At 36.7% G+C, this 21,275-nt stretch overlaps 2 long non-coding RNA genes across 2 annotated transcripts; both read right to left on the bottom strand.

The window, feature by feature from the left end:
• Window positions 1-9,543: 9,543 nt before the first annotated feature.
• On the bottom strand, window positions 9,544-11,549 carry LOC139193178 (uncharacterized). Its single transcript, XR_011577581.1, has 2 exons — window positions 11,411-11,549; window positions 9,544-9,782 (listed from the first exon to the last, which is right to left on the bottom strand). It is a non-coding gene; the product is annotated as an uncharacterized lncRNA (long non-coding RNA).
• A 6,723-nt stretch (window positions 11,550-18,272) lies between these two features.
• Window positions 18,273-18,823, bottom strand: LOC103416571 (uncharacterized). Its single transcript, XR_003770191.2, has 3 exons — window positions 18,706-18,823; window positions 18,501-18,572; window positions 18,273-18,408 (listed from the first exon to the last, which is right to left on the bottom strand). It is a non-coding gene; the product is annotated as an uncharacterized lncRNA (long non-coding RNA).
• Window positions 18,824-21,275: the final 2,452 nt, after the last annotated feature.

Below are 21,275 nucleotides of genomic sequence, written 5' to 3'. Positions count from 1 at the left end.
CGACGAGTTGGCATGTTCCGCATTCAACCGAATGACGTAGTTAACTTATTAGATATTCAGCCTATGCACCACGTAAGCTAAGTAGTTTTTAGAATCAACAAAAGGAAAACAATTTGCACATCACCAATTGTTAGGAAGCTCTAGCAAACATTTTCGGGTGAATTTAAAATATATTTTTTGGGACTTTGTCCTAAAAAAATAGGGAGTTTTAACGAAAAGTTCGCGGTAATGTTCATTTTAACGAAAAACTATATTTTTACACTAAAAAGTCAATCCTGGTACTATTTATTTTACCCTTTATTTTGTCTTTATCATTAAAACTTAAAATTTTCAAGCTCTTTTCATTAATTTTCCTAAAAAAATAATTTGAACTCTCGTTTTTTATGATAATTGTGTTTGTTTCTCGGGAAATGAGAAAAAAATGGATGTGAAATTGCATCAAGATTCTTGTTGAAACTGATGCTGATAGTCCAGATTGTTATTATTTTAAATATTAATATTGTTATTTGTTTGAAATCATAGTGTGCTGTAATTGACAAGAAATTGAGCAAAATCGACATTTACGAGCATTTCGATGTTATGCAACAACAGCAGCAAGGGAGGGACACTTGGAGATACCGATAAGTTAGGGAAACTAAATTTATATGTTAAATTTTGAAAAATTAAAGGATATAAAAATTGATTATTGGTAAATATGAGTTCGAAAAACCTAAATGAGCTCTTAACAATAATTTAGAGAGGATTTAAAAAAAAAATCAACTATAATCATGCTCCATAACCGCCTCCTAGGATAGGAATTCATCTAGGAGCTCTTGCGCTCCATATATAATGCTAACTGATTTAATATTATTTTGAATAAATAATTAATTCTTATTAGCTAATGATTAAGTCATAGCTATTTTAACTCACTAAAGTAGGAAGTATGTTTGTAGTACAGCTTTTTTGAATATCATCCTAAACTATCTCTAAAAGAGGTGTCAAATTTTATACATAAAATTTCATTTGACAATTTATGTGGCACTTTAACATTTTTAAAGCTCTGCTCTTCATCTAATATATCAAATTAACTCATTATTTTATCATATTATTTTCATAATTTCTGTTTTATATTTTAATTTTTATCTATAATATGTCAACTTAAACTATTATTTTATTACATTATTATTATTATTATTATTATTTTCATAATTTCTGTTTAAATTTCACATATAAAAATAATTTATAATAAAAATTATATTAATTAACAATGGCGTACAAATACAAATAATTCAGCAAAAGAAAACTTATCAATCGAAAATAGAATAAATAAGTACGGTGGGATGTCGGTCAGCAAAGTAGTTCGTTTGACAAAAAACAAAAAAGGTTATTCGTTTTACGTAGCACGTCACAAAGGACGTCTGTTAAAGTAATTCGTTTGACAAAAAACGCACTTTAGGTTTAGGATCTGTGGGGTGCGTTTGGTACGCAGACGGGACGGGACGGGACGGGACGGAATGAAGGTGTAATTTTTGAAAAAGATATGTGGTATATTTGTTTTAAAATGGTAAAACATTGTATTCCACAGACGTGGAACAAACCCGTTCCAGGGGGGAGGTGGAACGCAAAAACACCCAAAATTTGTCCCGTGGAACAGCCTGTTCCACCCATTTTTGGCGCACCAAACGCGGGACGGAACGCCTCATCCCGTTCCGTTCCGTCCCGTCCCACGTACCAAACGCACCCTTGAAGCACAAAGGGATAACTGTTCAAAAGGTAATGACAAAACAAGCATCGCAGATGTTTCTGGAGTTGAAGCAGCACAAAGTTATTCGTTTGACAAAAAAAAAAGCACAATTGTTGCAAAGCCATTCGTCAAACGGTCGCATCAAAATCCATCAGCACATCATTGCATATATCGTTGGTAAGCAATGGAACAGATGAACCACCTGGAATTACAGCAAGTAAGTTGTCCCATCCGCCCCTCAGACCTCCACAGTGCCTCTCTAGTAACTCTTTCAAGGGTATGTTCATTTCCTCTTCAACAGTGCAAGGCTTGTTCACATGTCCCGAGATTCAAAATAATTGTCCCTGAATTGTTCTTTCTCCCAAAACTGGCAAACCACTCTGGTCCACGCCTTATTATGGTGGGAGAAACAGCCACCGTTTCCACATTTGTAACAGTGGTGGGACAGCCATATAATCCTGCATTAGCAGGGAAAGGAGGCTTCAATCTTGGCTTCCCCTGTTTCCCTTCAAGGCTCTCCAGAAGCGCTGTTTCTTCACCACAAATATAGGCACCAGCATCAAAGTGGATACGAACATCAAAATCATAACCAGATCCACAAGCATTTTTTCCTAGTAATCCAGCTGCATAGGCTTCATTTCTAGCTTTTACAAGGTTTAACCGTTCATTCACATATGCGAGAACGAGATTGGGGGAGAAGAAGCGAGAATGCTCAGGTGGGAAATGAAGGAGAGCTCCAGTAAGCGGACCTCATCTCATACGCTGAGAAGGGTAAAATGGACCATCCAGTTAATAATGATCAACATGATTTAATGAGGTCTGTGATGAACGGTTGAGATTGAGCGGTTGCGATGTGGACCTTTTTGGTTAAATTAGGTTGGGCTTTTAATTTTATATGAATCATGGTTTTATTCGTGGGCTTTGGGTTGAACGGTTGGGGTTTTATAAAGAATGTTATTATGTCCACTCGCTTGTTTAATTTTCCACCTCAGTTTAATTTTTTGACTTGAGATTCACATTCTCAAGTTTCAACACGTTTTTCACATGTGACATCATTTAGCCTACCATGTGAATAACACATATCAAGTGACGTGGAAACACGTGTCGTTGAGCTCAAGACTCAGGTTTAATCTCTCATACCAAAAAATAAGTTGAGGTTCCAAAGAAAATTTACATTCTTATAAGTACATTTAAGGTCCCTTTAATTCCCATGTGCAATTCACACTCTCAACACTATAAAGGAACTTTTAATGAAAAGGGCTTGAACTAAAACTATTTTAACCAAGAACCACCTTATACTTTTTTTTAAACCAAAAACACCTCACAATCAACCAAAGGAACAGAGACTCCCAATTTTACATGGGCTGTAATTACAGAGCCCAACATGGACAAAAATAAGTCCCCAAAATCATCCCAATAGAAAGAAAACCTAGCCCATATTGAATTAAATGGAGGATTAACAACCCTCGAGGTTTGAGCCCGCTGTCAAACGTATGTGAGCTTTTAGTCAATCCAACCCGAGCTTTGATACACCCCAAACCTTTTTCTAGTATTCCAATATACCCCTGAACGTTGTGATATTTACTACTGTGTTTTACTACTACATGATGCCCTTTTGTTTGGCACCTTCCAAATCACAAGGAATTATTTGAGCTTCCTTTCCCAGCCACCTCTCCAGCTTTATCCCATATCGATTAACATAATTTCAGCATTAAGATGTTGACTGATTGCTTTTGTTTTGTTATTTTGTTATTTTCTATTTTGAATGTATAATTCTCTTCTGATAGGTGAAAACTGTTGTCTTGCTAGTGCTATCATATTAGTGCTTTTTTTATTCCTTATCGAAAAAATTAGATCACTTCTAATATTTTTTTGGAAATTATATAATTAAACTAATCATGTGTTTAGTGTTTCTAGTACTAATAAACATTTGTTCGTGTGGTATTTTCAGTATACTCGTTTTATAGTAGGTTTATTAAGACTACCATAAGTTTGCAACACATTGGGATTGACTATATCATCCATAGTATTGTAATTAAATTAGTGGTAATCTATAGTATTCTGGTTTAGTTTCAGAAATAATATGTGTTATTTTGCTATAATTTCATAAATAGTATAGATTATTTTGGTTCAGTTTCAAAAATAGTGTGGGTTAATTTGATGTAGTTCCATAAATAATGTAGGTTATGTTGGTTAAGTTTTAGAAATAGTGGAGGTTATTTAGCTATAGTTTCAGAAATATGGTGGGTTATTTTGCTGTAGTTCCAGAAATAGTTTGGGTTATTTTGGTTCACTTTCATAGATAGTGTGGTTATTTTGCTGTCGTTTCAAAAATAGTATGAGTTATTTTGTTGTCTTTCCAGAAATAGTATGGGTTATTTGGTTCAGTTCTAGAAATAATGTGAGTTATTTGGCTATAGCTTTAGAAATAATGTGGGTTATTTTGATGAAGTTTCAGAAATAGTGTGGATTATTTTGCTGTAGTTCCAGAAATAATGTGTATTATTTGGTTCAGTTTCAGAAATAGTTGGGTTATTTTGCTATAGTTTCAAAAATAATGTGGATTATTTTGCTGTAGTTCCATAAATAGCTTGGGTTATATTGGTTTAGTATCAGAAATACAAATATTATGGGTTATTTTGGTTTAGTTTCATAATAGAAACCATTGTAACATCCCACATCGACCAACGGAGAGGGGATGATGTGCCTTATATGTACATGCTCCCCTCCCTATAGCACAAGGCCTTTTGGGAACTCATTGACTTTGGGTTCTATTGAAACTCCAAAGTTAAGGGAGTTCAGGCAAGGGCAATCCTAGGATGGTGATCTACTAGGAAGTTCTCGTCTGAGTTCCCAGAAACAAAACTGTGAGGGCGTGGAAGGGGCCCAAAGCGGACAATATCGTGCTACGATGGAGCTGGTCTGCGATGTGACATAATGGTATCAGAGCCACTTTGCCGTGTGGTGCAAGTGTGTCGACGAGGACGTCGGGCCCCTAAGAGGGGTGGATTGTAACATTCCACATCGACCAACGAATAGGGGGTGATGTGCCTTATATGGACATGCTCCCCTCCCTATAGCACGAGGCCCTTTGGGAACTCACTGGCTTCGGGTTCCATCGAAACTCCGAAGTTAAGCAAGTTCAGGCAAGGGTAATCCTAGGATGGGTGACCTACTGGGAAGTTCTCATCTGAGTTCTCAGAAACAAAATTGTGAGGGTGTGGCCAGGGCCCAAAACGGACAATATCGTGCTACGACAGAGTGAAGACTGGGATGTGACACCATTGTTCAGGTTCGTAATTTTCCTTTCCTCAATTGTGTTTGGTTACCGAGAAAATGTATACGATGTATATTATGTAAGCCATTGTTCAAACACAAAAATCATTTATTTTTATTTGATTAGAAATGATTTGGTTGGTCCATAGTTAGTTCAAGTTCGCAGTTTGGTTCGGTTACAGGATTCGCTAGTAACTTATAGTATCATTCGCAATAGATGAGACATAGATAGTACGATATTTGATTCATTCTAAATTTGTTAAAGAATGTAAATTGATTTGTATATAAAAATGTTTATAATTATACATTTAAAATTCATTTAATGTTATTCTAACATTTTTGAAATTTATTTAATGTTTAGTTTTTTCAATTTTGCTAGTTTAGATTTTTAATCATTATTTTATTTAATATTCTTATTAATAAAATAATTAATTCATTTATGAACATTTTATTTCCCTCGGTAAATGCATTTCCTGTTCTCTCTTTCTCTCTCTTTCTCTGACCTTTCTCACTTTCCCCAACCTCTCATTTCCTCTCCTTCACCGATAGCCACAAGGATGAATTGGAACTTGCTCAGTATGAAGCTCTTCTCAAAGTGAGCGAGTAAGTCACCTCAACTCTTGCAGAGATAATCGTACTTGTAAGTCTCTCTGTAATTTGGTTGATGAGAAAGTCTCCCCACCAACCAAAGGACAACATCGACGAATTTTATGGTGACCCATGTGCGTTTTTCATTTCTTTCTTCAACTTTTTTTGTTTCAGTTTTATTTTTATTAAAAATGAAAACTAAAAGTAGTTACCAAACAAAATTTCAAAATTTTCAGGTGTTCATAAACTAAACGAAATAATTATCAAACAACCCTTTAAGGAAAAGGAGAAACTTTGGGCTCCCATTGGAGTTGAGTTTTGTGAGCTAAAGCAGTCCACCATTGTTTGAATCTTTTGAAAGTTTAAAAAGTTTATTGAGTTGGCAAGGGCAAGAATATTCTTATTAGTCGTCTGATAACCATTTCATTTTTAGTTTTAAGTTCATTTAAAAAAAAATTGAAATCTGATTTGGTAAATATTTTCAATTTTCATTTAAAAACTGAAAAATTGAAAGCAATTACCAAATAAGATTTGAAGTATAAAAACTAAAAATTGAAAATGAAATAGTTATCAGACACCCTCTTAAAATTTTTATGAGAGGGAGGATAAAATGATAATATCAATATGAGTAAGTGTAGCATTATTCTTTAATAAGACACAAGGACGTTTAAGTGTGGGGATTAGAGTTACGATTTTTGATGATTTTTTTATACAACAATATTTCTATATTTCATAATTTAAAATTATGTATTCCGTATTTCGACAGTAACTGTGAAATCCCGTTCTCAGATTTCATTATTTAAAATTATGTATTACATATTTCGTATTCATAGTTTCGACTCTTTTATATTTACGGCGTATTTGATCCCTACATATTTGTCCACTTATCTTTACATAATTGGATAGTACTCATCGATATGAATGCGTGGGTGCAAATGGAAAGTGATTCGGAATTATAACGAAGATTTTATGAGATTTTGAACGTCGAAGATATTTTGATAAATTGATAATTAATTTGACATGTGATATTTTTGTCTAACCATTGGCTGAGTGCCACGTGGGCACCCAAAAATTTCTGAAACCCTCTTATCTCCTCCCTTTTCTCTTTCGTTCTCTCTTTCTCTCGAGAGTTCTCCCACTCTGTCTTGGCTCTCCCTTTCTTCCCGTGAAACAAACCACCACCACAAAAATTTTGGCTTGTTGAACACCAAAACCACATTTATCTGCATGCCCTCACCACCATAAACTCCGTTGTGATTTTTGTTTCATTGAAAATGAACCCGAAACACGAGTTCGAAGAACAAGGTTTTGGGCCGAGAGTCGAGACTTATAAGCGTGATTCATATAATTTTTCAGCCATCTTTTGAATTCAAAACAGGTATAAATCGATTCCTCTCGTCGATTAGATAAATTTTCATGTTTGGATAGTGTGATTTGGTTGAAAAATGAGAAAGTTATAACGATTTAAAGTTTGCCTAGTTTCCTGCGAAACCATAAGCTTCCATATCATTTTTCGACCAAACCACGTCGAGTTAGATGTCAGTAAAGGTACCAATCTATTCACCTCGTTCCAAGCTATGATTTTCTTTTTTGAATCACTCGATTTTGTTGAGTATTGATAAAGTTATGGACGTTTAAAGTTTGCCCAGAAATTCCGGCGAGTTACCAGATTTCTTGCGGACAACCGTTTTTCAGGCCATTTTTCTGCCAACTCCGGCCACCATTTAGGCTTCAAGCATATATAATATTGTTCTACAATTCTCTAGCTTCGTTTTGGTATATTATTAGACTAATTTGGTTGAGAAACGAGTGAGATATGGAGTTCTAAATATTGCCAGAAAATCTGTAGAATCTGGTGACCGGAGGAGAGGTTGAAGAAGAAGGATATTCCCTGCATTGACCATTGACTTTTGTTCATTTTTTTTCGGGTTTTGGCCAGGACCTATCGTAAGGTTTTTCAACGTTCTGAATCCATTTTTGACATCTGTTTAGGGAAATTTTAATGTTTGAATGTAGTTTCATAGTTGATCGGCTAAATGACTGCCACTTGAATTTGTGATTGGCGGAGATTCGACCGTTGGATCGCTATGAGATTTTAGTTTGTTGTTCTATGAACGTAATGTGGACCTTAGAAGGTTACGAATTTGAAATCAGATATGCGGATATCTCGAATTGAATTGCTAGGGTTGTGGACCCGACTATTAACCTTTGACCAACTGTTGACTTTTGGTCAACTGGTCCCAAATCATTCTAGAATGTCCTTGGGGATGTACTTTATGTAAGTTACGTGGTTTATCACTTGGGTTCTAAGACGAGATTTGATATTTGTTTTAGGCGACGATCGGATGTAAACGCCTCGATATTTGAGCTAGGGATTCGTAGTGCGGGCTCCAAGTGAGTGACTTTAATATATGTGATATTGGTGATTACCTTGTTTTCATAATTGTTATCCTGTGTGGATATGACTTGGTTTTATAAATATATTTTCTATTGAATTGTTATTTTTAATACTTAGTCATCGATTTATGTGTTATGAAATGAGATTTGACGTATATATTTGAAATATGGTTGATTTGTATGATTGACATGTTGTGATGAAATGTGAGGGCTAGTAGTAGACTGTTAACTCATTGTGATGGGGATTTGTTGCTTCGATATTGTTTCATTTCTCGCTTCGTTGATTCGTTCTAAATTTAGTACTTGTGCTTTGTTTCACTTCGTTAAGCCTTTGTAAATTGAGTAACTTGTGCCTTGTCTCGTTTCTTTGAGCTATTGTATATTATGGTTGTTGGCCTTCCGCTCTGTTCAGTTGAGTGATTCGGAACTGGGTTTCCACTGGGGTTCCGTTGAGTGGTCCGGTTCCCTGCTTCATCTGGATTCTATTGAGTGGTCCGGAATCCCTCGTGATCAGATTTCATTGAGTGGTCTAGAATCGTATCCAGCTTGGATTTCGTTGAGTGGTCCGATATACATTGTACTCCATGATTTCGTTAAGAGGTTCGGAATCCCTTCTTTTCTGCGATTCCGTTGAGTGGTCCGGAATCGTATCCTGGTTTGGATTCTTTGAGTGGCCTGGAATCCCGTTTAATATTATGGTTCCATGGAGAGGTTCGGAACCCGATTAATTGCTTTGTTGATTCTTCAGATTAAGTTTAGATTGAGATAGCTTCAGAGATGTAGGCTTCAGCCAAACTGTGTTGCTTTAGCCCTGCATTTTGGTGTATTGTACGAGTTATTGATTGATAACCTTGTGTTTGATTTCAGATGAGCCGTTGGATGTCTGGGTGACTTCTTCGGGATTTTCAGTGACTTGATTATGATTTCATAAAATATGATTTTATATTTGACATTTATAAATTGAATTGATGGTTGGTTTTTAATAGTATCACATACGTAGAATTATTGTCACTCACACGAGTTTTGCGGCTTATCTAGGTTATTGTTTGCCCGTTGCACCATTCCCATGGTGTATGGGCGATTGTGCGAGTTTTAGTAGATACGAGGAGTTTTGGGGTAGCAGATAGAGTTCAGAGAGCTTGGAGTGTTATGTTACTCCTATACTTTCCTTAAAAAGATGTGATTATTGTTATTTTCAATTAAGTGTTTGAGTTTGTATTTCCTAGCATCCCCCTATAGTTTACCGTCACGTGTCGATTTCAGGCGTATCTCGGGATCAGGGCATGACAATAACACAAATATTCAATAAACATTACACTTACATAAATATTAAAAACAAAATTACACACTTGACCGAATAAATATAGCATCTCATATATTCCAAAATATTAAAATTACACACCACAAAATAAATATGGGCTTGTTTGAAAGTACAATTTAAATGACTAGAAGTTCTTTTAGTGAAAATATTTTTGAATTCTAAAAGCATGTAAAGTAAGCGCTTTAATACTTTTCTTAGATTCACTTGCATTTTTACTATGAATTTGTTCAAAAAAACATTTTCACCAAAAATTCTTTAGCTATTTTCAAAGTACTGCCAAACGAGTTATATAACTAGTCTTACTTACATGAAGAGATCCAAAATATTCTAAATTACACAACACCGAATAAATATAACAAGTATCTTTCATGGAGAGATCCAAATATAAAAAACGTAGCTAGTAGGAAAAGACGACTATTACATTCAAAAGAAGAGGAATGGACTGATACTTAGCTCTCTCTCCATCTTTCTTCTAATCTGAAAATAACATTGGAAATAATTAAAAAAATATAAGTAAGATACTCATACAAAAACAAAAGAAAGAAGTAACATAACGAACATTCTTTAGATATAGCTTGTCTAATTTTTTTTGTTGCCAATTAAAGCATTTGTAATTTTTTAGTGTATTTTGTATTTGAGCGACATCAACGACTCATATATTATATAATGTATACGTATTTTAGGTTAGAACTTAAATTTTAGGTTTTAAATTAATCCAATCATTTTCTAATGATTGGGTCTAAAATAAGGTTTAGGTTAAAACTTAAAATTTGGATAATTTTAAAAACATTAAATCCAATAGTTGAGATAGAATATGATCAGTCTAACGGTTAAAAAAAATCTAAAAGCCCACAATTAAATCTAACGGTTAAAAAATTAAAAAATATTTTAATCAAAATTCACCCAAAAATTGTATAATACATGTTTCATAGGGTCCATTTAGTGAAATTTTTATCAAAATTTAAATATTTTTAGGTTAAAATGTTTATAAAATAAATTAAGATAATCTACATAAATTTTATTTTGAAAAAAAAGTTATTGAATAAAAAGTAGCATAAATTAATTCTTTAATAATATCGGCTTAAAATTTTTACTCAATATCATTAGAGCAAAAAAACTGTTTATGGGTCAAAATTTAAATTTTCTAGATTAAAATTTTTAAATTTTGACCTAAAAATTGAAGATGGTCTTAGAATAATTTTTCATAAAAAGGTTAACATGTCCCACACACATAAATCAAGAAACGGTAATTTCGAAAAAAAAAATTATAAAGAAAAAAGTAAAAAAGTATGAACAGAATTTAAATACCCAAATATTAGAAGTTTCTTGTGACATAGTTCCAAAACAGAATGCAGATGTTAGCTATGACATGGATCACGCGGTCTCGCTTGTTAGATATGACATGCATTGCATGGTTCGAGACACTTCGAAATCTTATGTTAAGCAACAATAGGACTGCTAGAACAGGATTAAAGGAATAAAGCATAGGTTTATAAAACTGGGGTGCAAGGCTGCAAATCATCGCGAGCTAATAGATAGCCCACACTAAGCCAAGCCCTACCCAAATAACGAAGCGGTATTGAATTGGGCGGTGAGGACAAAAAGTCCAAACCAAACAACAAACAGCGCTGTTGTGGAAATGACAGAGTAAATGTAGAAGGGAGGAAGGCATGGACAGTCATTCAATTTGCAGTTGCAACCAACCGCATCGGCGGAGGGAGGTTTGACAAAGTCAAACTGGCTCACAGCGACGACAATCAGAATGGTAGCTAAGGTCAAAAGGATGGTCAGAGTCTCGGTTAGATGTGCTTGCGGATTTGAAGGAGGGTTTTGATTTTCAGCGTCCGCCATAGTAGTGGTCAAAAGAGGCAGCTGGGAGCAGAAGGAAAGAATGAGAAATGAGAGTTGCGGTGGCGGTGACGGTGGCGGTGAGGAGGGGTTGATTGGTGTAGGGGGTGGGGGCTGCTTTACACTACTGGGTAGAAGGTGTGTGCAAGTGTTTGTAGTATGGTCTGTTTTATACCACTGGGTAGTGGGGTTTATTTATTTATTTATTTATTTATTGGGTCAGAAGCATGCTGCATGTTTAAAAGGAAAAAGGCTACCTTGATGTTTTTCTTTCACATGCGTGCATGCATGCCAGCAGTGGCGAAGCTAGGTGAGGGCGAGGAGTGGCGGCCGCCCCTCCCTTCGCCGGAAAACATGCCTAGAAGCGCTAGTTCAGCCCCCCAGCTCTCGTTGAAAATAAGAACTCCCGCTCCGGTAATTTGGTTTATGCTGCTGCATAGCAAAAATGGATTTGTTTTTCTTCTTTTTTTTATTGGAGAACAAAATCTGGAGAAAAAAAAAACAGTAGCTGCAAACCGGCGGAGCTTGCGAAGAAGATGAAGGTTTGATATTCCCTATACCAAACGGTGTCGTTTGGCAATGCTAACCTTTTGTTTGCTTTTTCTCTCTTAAAACTGAATGTACTGACACTACTTTTCTTATCCTTTCTGCCACACCCTGTTTACCCATCCCAAAAATATAATAATATAAATATTGTTTAATGCTTATATTATAGATAAAAGAAATTCATTTAAATTCATCTAGGCTCCTGCCTAAATCTCGCCTAGGCACCTAATTGCTAGGCCACAGTCTGCTGCCTAACTAGCGCATAACATTTTTTAGAATCTAATCCTAACAAATTTTAGCTTCTTACATGGCTTTGATATTACCGCTTACAATAACTTTGGTAGAGAGACTGTTTTATGTTATGAGTGTTGTTGACTCAAGACTTTTCACTCTCTAATGTGAAAGCAACCATTTCGATTGCATTTTTTTGAATTTCGCCCCTCCCCTCGACAAATCCTAGCTTCGCCACTGCATGCCAGACTGCAACCCAATAGCAGGAATTCAGAATTGTTGTGCGCCTATTGACTGAGAAGCACAACTTCCAGATATGATGACATCGCCCCCCACTGATTCCCCCACTGATTTTAACATTAAACCTTCACATGAAAGTACGAAACTGCAAGCAGTAGCCAGGAATCCAGAATAGTTATAGTATTACATCCAACCCCTGCCGCGCCCCCTCCTTTTCTCTTTCCTTCTTTACCGCACCACCTTTCACATTTGATTTTGATCTAATCCTTACCGTCTCCCTATTGTCTCTATAAAACAATAGAGACGTCCTATTATGTTCTTAACTGGGAGTTAAAAAAAAATAAAAATTGACTTTTGTACTTTATTTTATGTATTCGAAATATATACAAAAAAAAAAAAAAAAAAAAACTGAATTCACGTTAAATCATGAATATATGATCACATCACTCCCCCTCCCCCACTTATGAATGTATGATCACATCAGTCCCCCTCCTCCACTAATTTCACATGACCATGTGATAGAAAACCTTCACGAGGAATCCAGAATGGTTATTGTATTGACCAATAAGACAACTTCCATGTATCATTACATCAACCACCATTCCCCAAAACAACCACTAATTATAAAGGAAAATTAACGAAAAATCTTCAAAAACTTTTAGTTTTAACGAAAATGACAAAATAAATGTATAAATAAATAGTACAAAGAGTGACTTTTTAAGATAAAAATATTTTTTTTCATTAAAAGTGAACAGTACCAAAGTGTTTCATTAAGATTCCCTAATTTTAGTATTTCATTTCTCACATACCATGTGATACAAAAAAAACTTTAACATTAAATCTTCACTTTCAAGTTAGAAAAAAAAGGCTTTATAGTCAAAATGGTCCATGAGATTTGCATAACACATCACTTTGGTCCCTGAGATTAGAAATCAATAGAAATGGTCCCTGACATTGTCCACCATCCATTATTTTGGTCATTCCGTTAAAAACTTTGTTAAGTGTCCCAGAGCTCTTGGCCTGAAGTTTGGGCAATTTTCAAAGCTTTGTAACTCAATCGTTTCTTAATCAAATTTTACCCATAATATATCAAAATGAACATAGGAAAGTGTAGAACAAGATTATACATATTTGGAAGCCTAATGGATGCCGGAGATGGCCAGAAAATAGCCTGAAAGGTGACTGGTCCACGGGAAAAATGGAAACTAGCCGGAAACTAGGTAAACTTTAAACATTCATAACTTTTTCAATACTCAACGAAATCAAGTGATTCAAAAATGAAAATCATACTTCTCAACGAGATGAAGAGAATGGTATCTTTTTCGATGGCTAATTTTCCGTGGTTTGGCCGGAAATGCCTCCATGCATCATCATGTGTGTTATCTACCCTTATGAGTTATATTCCTTACATTGTGGCCAATTCCTTAATATCTGCAAAATTTGGAATACTCCCTTCCAGTATGTTGAAGCTAAGATCTCTGCAAATGAATATGTATACAAATAATCAGAAGTAAATTAAGCAAATCTTAAAAAAATAAATGAATCAACCAGTACGTAGTTTGTTAGTGTGAATAATAAATAGAACACTGTCTACACACCAAATTCACCATCATGTTTTGGACAAATTTAGAATGTGCTGCTTAACTGAAAGTTACATGTTTTAAAGCTTATTATGTGTAAGGTCAAGCAAACATTTTAAGTCCACAAATCTCAAAGTGTAAGGTCAAACTGCTCATAGTGTTACCAGTTTGTTATACAATATTAGTAATGTTGATGCACAAAATCGGAGGTCTTGGAACAACGTAAATCCGACCGTGAATCTGCAAGAAATGTAAATGACATAAGATGTATCGTGGTTCACCCTAAGGTTTGGGCTACGTCCACACTGATTGTATTTATGTGAGAGTATTTGTGAGGGAGAGAATGTGAGAGCTTTGCTCTAGATAGGAGAGACTTAGGGTTTGTGAGGGTGAGGAGGCCCTTTTATTGAATAAGGGCTCCTCTCCTAATTACATATTTGCCCCTTCCTTTATTACATAATTACATTTAAGTCCCCCGAATATTTATACGAGGTCTAAATATGAGGCCCTAAATATGGTATAAACAGTAGTCCCCCAAGTCTTCAGTCAATAGAGTCTTTTGGCTGGAGACTTGAAATTCAGTCCATGTGTGGGCCGAAGTAACTAGATGCTATCTTGAACTGATGCTCGATATGAGGTAGTGCCCAATCTGAAATGACGCTCAACTAGAAGTAGCACACGCTGCGAGGCTGCTCGGCTCGTGGCTTATGTTGCCTTGGTTGGCTCGGCTTGCGGCGTTTGAAGGTGGGAGAGTCCTTTTTATAGAATAAGGGCTCGCTCCTCAATACATGAATGATGGGCTAGAGTTGATGCTCTCTAATGATGGTGTGGGAGTCCCTTTTATAGAATAAGGGCTCGTTCCTCAATACATAAATGATGGGCTAGAGTTGATGCTCGCGGCGAGTCGGTTGCTCAGTAGGCGGCGATGCTCTCTAATGGTGGTGAGGTAGTCCCTTTTGTAAAATAAGGGCTTGCTCCTCAGTACATGAATAATAGGTGCTCTCTAATGAAAGTGAGGGAGTCCCTTTTATAGAATAAGGGTTCCCTCCTCAATACATAAGTAATGGGCTAAGTTGATGCTCGCGACGAGGCGGTTGCTTAGTAGGCGGCGATGCTTTCTAATGGTGGTGAGGGAGTCCTTTTTATAAAATAAGGGTTCGCTTCTCAGTACATGAATAATGGGTGCTCTCTAATGAAACTGAGGGAGTCCCTTTTATAGAATAAGGGTTCGCTCCTCAATACATAAGTAATGGGCTAAGTCCCCCGAGTATTTTTCATGAGGCCCAGTTAAGGCCCAATATATGGTACATAATGTAGTCCACCAAGTATTCGGTCAATAGAGTCTGTTGGCTGTAGACTTCAAATTGAATCCATGTATGGGCCGAAGTGGCGGTTGTTCGGAGACGGTATTTGTATACCCTGCACTGAAGCTTTGTAGGTGAAGCTTTGCAAGTGAAGCTTTGAAGCTGGAGCTTTTGTAAATGAAGCTTTCGAGGTTGGAGCTTTTGTAAATGAAGCGTTTGAAGCTGTTTGACATGAGTGATGCTCATGAATGTTTATGTTGATTGACATGAGTGATGCTCATGGATGTTGTCATGAGTGATACTCATGAATGTTAACATGAGTGATGCTCATGAATGTTGACATGAATGATGGTCATGAATGTTTATGTATGATTGTCATGAGTGATGCTCATGAATGTTTATGTATGAATAACATGAGTAATGCTCATGTATAATTTGGAGTACTGATCGTACTTTTGATCACCTAGTGGTGGCATGAAGGAGAGTACATGTTGTACATTTCATCACCTAGTTGGTGGCATGAATGGCTAGTTGCCAAATTATAGTATGGGTTGTACATCTCATCACCTGGTTGGTGGCATGAATGGCTAGTTGCCAAATGATATTAGAGTACGGGTTGTACATTTCATCACCTGGTTGGTGGTAATAGCGGCGGGTTACCGAATAATTTTGGAGTACTGGGCGTACTTTTGGTCTCCTGGTTAGTGGTAATAGCGGCGAGTTGCTGAATAATTGTGGAGTATTAGGTGTACTTTTGATGACCTGGTTGGTGCTATTTTAGGCTTGTGGGCCTTCGCTCTCTACACAACATTCCAGCCCATTTATTTTGGGTTTTTTTTTTTTACCCTCTGATGGGGTTTATACATATTACCGTCTGATGGGGTTTATACAGATGTCTCCGAAATATAATAAAAATAAATTACATCATTCGGGTGGGGTGTTTATTCCTTGCTTTTGCACTGTTTTTCTGCTGCCATTTTGCTTTCTCTTTATTTTTCTTTCTTTTGGCAGATGACAGACAAGGGAATAATCTTTTGCTTTTGCTTTCTCTTTCTGCTCCTTCTCTGTCCACCCATGTTCTATGGCCTTGGAGACCATCTGACTTTAACCTTTTAATTGCCATTGTTTTTCTTTCTTTTCTCTAAAATGACAGCTGCTTGGTATCCATAGCTTTTATGACTCCAGTTGGTTTTAACACTGATATTTCCGTGGTAATAATTGCAGCCAAAGTGACAGCTGCTTTCTGCTTTTCTTGTTGATGAATGCCTCGAGAAATTGCTGCTTCGCTCCTGGCAAAGCAGAATGTTTGTGGAAGACAACAATAAAGAAAGCTCCTCCGTTTTGATCATGTGGGACTATCCTCATGCAGCGTTCTAATGGAAAATCAGAAACTTCCTCCTCTTGTTCATTGGCTACAGTTGCAGGATCATCAGTTGACTGCAATGCATCTTCAACATTTCCACCATTCTCATGCTTTTCTCCCACTTCCATACTATCATTTGCGTCCATTTGTTCTGTAAAGCTTTTTTCAGAAGGAAACATGCTGGGAACAATGACACTTTTACGATATTTTCTGATATTTTTGTGGGAAGCTAACCACCTACCCTTGAACACCGGCCCCAAGATCCCTCTAAACCCACTGTAAAAAAACATAGAATTTAGGGGACAAAATTCGTATACCTTGTTTGCGGTAGGCGAACCGGCCATTCGAAACCAGGTAAGGGTCCAGGCGTTCTGGCAGCCGCTCGTGATCTCAGCAAGGAGGAGGAGAGTGAGGATGGCGTGGGCCCCATGGCGGACGGCGTAGTAGGTGGTAGTTCAGATCGTGGGGTTCAGGATGACTAACTACAACTTTCTCACACTCTAAAAAACCATGGATCCCGAAATGGGATCTGAGAGCAGGCAAGCTTAAAACTGGGAGAAGATGCACCTGATTTCCATCTTTTGCACACTGAAGTAAGGTGGAAGAAGGCAGATGTTGGTAGTCTCGACAGCATCATTTCGAGAAGGTCTTAACCCATCAGACCCGAGAAATGCAAACGGGTCGTGAGAGTTGTGGTGGCAGAGAGGCAGGGCGAGCCCATTGAGGGTGCCAGGCATGCCTTGGACGTCCTTTATTCTCACTCTGAGAGCGTTCTGGGCTGTTGCTTTAGTCGTGGGCGGGGCCTCTTCTGGATGGACCAACGGGTGGCTTACATACATACAAAATCTCTCTGCGCACCCAATCTTTTGGTGACTGAAGCTTCTTGTAGTGCTGTCGGCGGAGGTCGGCGAATCATTGAGCTGATCGATCGTGTCCTCAAACAGGTCCTCACAGACGGCCAGAGCTTTCTCCAGGCGGGCGTCGTTGACCCGGTTCATGACCCGATCTATGACCCGAGAGTGCGGACCTGGTCCATGGCCTGACCCATTCATCATCTTCGTCAGGTTCGAACGCTTCCCAATCTTCCAGCGAGTGCTTAGTGTCGATCCGAACGAGATCGATGCCCCGCGATCGGGCTAGGTCGATCAGCGACCCTGGGATGAAGCTTTGCCGCTTTTTAAGTTTGTCGGACGAAGAAGGTTGGGGTTGATATCTGGCGCTTCAGAAACACACGGAGGTGAAGAAGTTTGGGGTTGATCTGGACCGTTCGATTTGTATCTTTACACCACCAAACACTATTTATCAGATCTCTATATGAGGATACAGAAACAAATAGAGAGAGAAAAAGAGAGGAGATAACATGGTGGCTTGTTGTTTGTGGGGATTTTCTGGGAAAGATTTGGGTTCTTGGTTTCTGCAGATTCATGGCGGTGATGAAAAAAATGAAAGAGAACCGACATAGCTTTTTGTGTCGATTCCCACAGACGGCGTCAAATGTTGATGCACAAAACCGGAGGTCTTGGAACAACGTAAATCCGACCGTGAATCTGCAAGAAATGTAAATGACACAAGATGTATCGTGGTTCACCCCAAGGTTTGGGCTACGTCCACACTGATTGTATTTATCTGAGAGTATTTGTGAGGGAGAGAATGTGAGAGCTTTGCTCTAGATAGGAGAGACTTAGGGTTTGTGAGGGTGAGGAGGCCCTTTTATAGAATAAGGGCTCCTCCCCTAATTACATATTTGCCCCTTCCTTTATTACATAATTACATTTAAGTCCCTCGAGTATTTATACGAGGTCTAAATACGAGGCCCTAAATATGGTATAAACAAGTAATAATCTAGAGCTACAGTGTAAAACCAATTATTAAGACGACCATGTCATGAAAAAATGGAGAATAATAGATAGAAGAATTGCAAAACAGTCAGACTTGTCAAGGTAGAGATATATTCAGGCATTTCTCCGGTTATATTGCAGCTCCTTAACATCCTGCAATTTGAACAACCAATATTCGAAAATTAGTTTTCATCTGCATGCGTTATGCTAATAGAAATATATATAAAACCTAAAATATGGCTCACAATTTATTAATGCCCGTCATGCTTGATAAGTTTGGAAAAGCTGAACTCTCACCGCTTAAGTCACTAATCCTTCTGCAAAAGGTTACAGCATGATAACGTGTTGGAATACAAGTGTCTTCATAAATCCATTTTTCTCTCTAAATTAGAAAGACGCAAGGAGATCATGCAAATTAAGATAACTCATAGCTTAGAAGGCAGGACTCACAGATCTGTCATATTATTCAAGGCAGAGAGACTAGATGGAAGGGGGCCTTCAAGATCACTCGCTTGCATCTCTCTGTAAACAACATATTTGATGGGTTTAGGATTACACATGAAAATATTTCAGTTGAGAATTTAAAAAGTGAAAGAAAAGAGATCTCTTACAAAGCCCGGAGGTTTTTCCAACTTCGAAAGTAGTCAGGTATTCTTCCAGTGAAGTTATTACTGCCAATCTGGCTGTAAATAAAAAGGCCGTACCCAGTGCACAAGGCTCCCGCTTTACGCAAGGTCTGGGAGAGGTGAATGTCGGCTAGCCTTACCCCCATTTATGAAGAGGCTGCTCCCAAGTGGCTGTAAATAATGCCACAAAAAGCTGAAAGATTAAATGACATAAACTAGTTATAAAATTACGTTATTACCCAATCAAGAAGGCATACAAAATTCTTAAGAATGGTACCTTTATCGACGGCTAATTTGCCATGGTTTGGCCGGAAAACAGTTCGAAATTGGCTAGCTCGAGACCAATACAGCCACTTTTAAGCCTTTTTCCGGCCAAATCATAGCTATTTAGCCATAAAAAAAGGTATCATTCTCTTTGTCTCATTGAGAAGTATGATTTTCATTTTTAAATCACTCGATTTCGTTGAGCATTGAAGAAGTTATGAACGTTTAAAATTTACCCAGTTTTTGGCGAGTTTTCCAGTTTTCCCGCGGACCAGTCACCTTTTAGGCTATTTTCTGACCATTATCGTAAACCATTGGGCTTTCCAATGGTATAATCTTGTTCTACACTTTCCTATCTTCATTTTGATATATTATGGGTCGAATTTGGTTAAGAAACGATTGAATTACGAAGCTTTGAAAATTGCCCAAACTTTCGGCCAAGAGCTCCAAGACACGTAACGAAGTTTTTAATGGAATGACCAAAATAATGAATAGTGGACAATCTCAGGGACAATTTCTATTGATTTTCTATCTCAGAGACCAAAGTGATATGTTATGCAAATCTCAAGGACCATTTTAGTTTAAAAGCCCCAAAAAAAAAAATCTACCTTGATCTTTCTCTTTCACGGTGCAACTGCAACCTAGAAGCAATATATATATATATATATATATATATATGTAAATTCAAATTAATTCAACAAGAATGAGATTTGTAAATCTATCTTATTCTTGATAACCTTTTATTATTCATCTCTATCATGCCTGTTATTTAAGTGTTCGTATTTTTTTTTTATTAATTATCTCGATTAAATTTAATAGTATAGATGACCAGGTTACCATGTAACGATTAATATTGTGCATGTTCGGAAGTACTTTTAAAATGATTGAAATTATTTTGGTGAAAAGTGTTTTAGATTCCAGTGAAATTTTAGAAGAATCACCAATTATGTACTTCTTACAATAAGCACTTCAAGTTGTTTTTTAGGATTTCACTTACATTTTAACTAAAGATTGGTTCTAAAAATACTTTCATTGAAAGTGTCTTTAGTCATTTTCAAAACACTTTCAAACACACTATTATCAATGAATATGTTATTATGATGTTTTGGTTAGTAGTTTGTAATTGTTATCAGCCATTTTTTTCTACATTTGTGAAAAGCCTCTCTTCACTTGAAATTCAGTGGGTTGCTACTCGCGACGTATGAAATTTTTATAATTATAGCTCACTACACGCGTACAATGTTTAATGTTAATTTTTACGTTTATACTTGTCAAAAGACATTTATTTTAATGTTTTTAGTTAACAAATAGTTTGAACCTTTGCATTGTTAATGATTTATTATGAGATGCCCAACGTACAATGTTTATTGGTTTTACATTTGTACTTGACCAAGTATATGTCCAAGCAAACTCAAATAATATAGTAGGGCATGGTAAACAAGGATATTAAGGGAGCATTTTTGCTCACCCATGTGTCATTTCATCTAATTGTAGTTAACTATCGCATTAAATGTAACTTTTTCAATTTTGAAAAAAAATTAACAGTAGTTAAGAAAAATGATACATGGTAGATGATTAGGTGTATGGTAAGCGTACACCATAGTCTACGATGGTGAGCAAAAATGCTCTCCGATATTAAGCAAACCCCACTTGAAATTCAAAGGAAATAGATACATAGTAAGTCCAATAACCATCCAGTACAATCTCAAAATTAAAAGGGATGGCATTGCAAATTTGCAATGGAATGGGCAAGAACGGCATACCGTCCAATTAGGGGTCTTGTGAAGACATATGTCTTATAATCATTGGCTATCATATAATCATTGTCACGTCAGTCAAAGTTGTTAGAATATTTGTTTGGCTGTTAAGGATTTGTTAGTTGATTAATTAATTACAAGTAAGCTTCTACTGTATTCAATATATATGTTAGGAATTGCAACTCACAAATGCAATATGGCCAGTCATATTTACAGAAATATAGAGCATTATTTCTCTCTAAACTTCTCTCTGGTTGTTCATCTTTCTCAATTCTTCATTGTTCTTTAATTTTCCCCAGTGTAGTTAACATCTTGCTTAATCTTCTTGAAAGAAGCATGAATGCAATAAGCAACATCTCTGCATCAAACAAAA

The sequence above is a fragment of the Malus domestica genome, chromosome 16, assembly GCF_042453785.1.
Source record: "Malus domestica chromosome 16, GDT2T_hap1".
Classification (NCBI taxonomy): Eukaryota; Viridiplantae; Streptophyta; class Magnoliopsida; order Rosales; family Rosaceae; genus Malus; species Malus domestica.
This window is presented reverse-complemented; position numbering and strand designations above follow the sequence as displayed.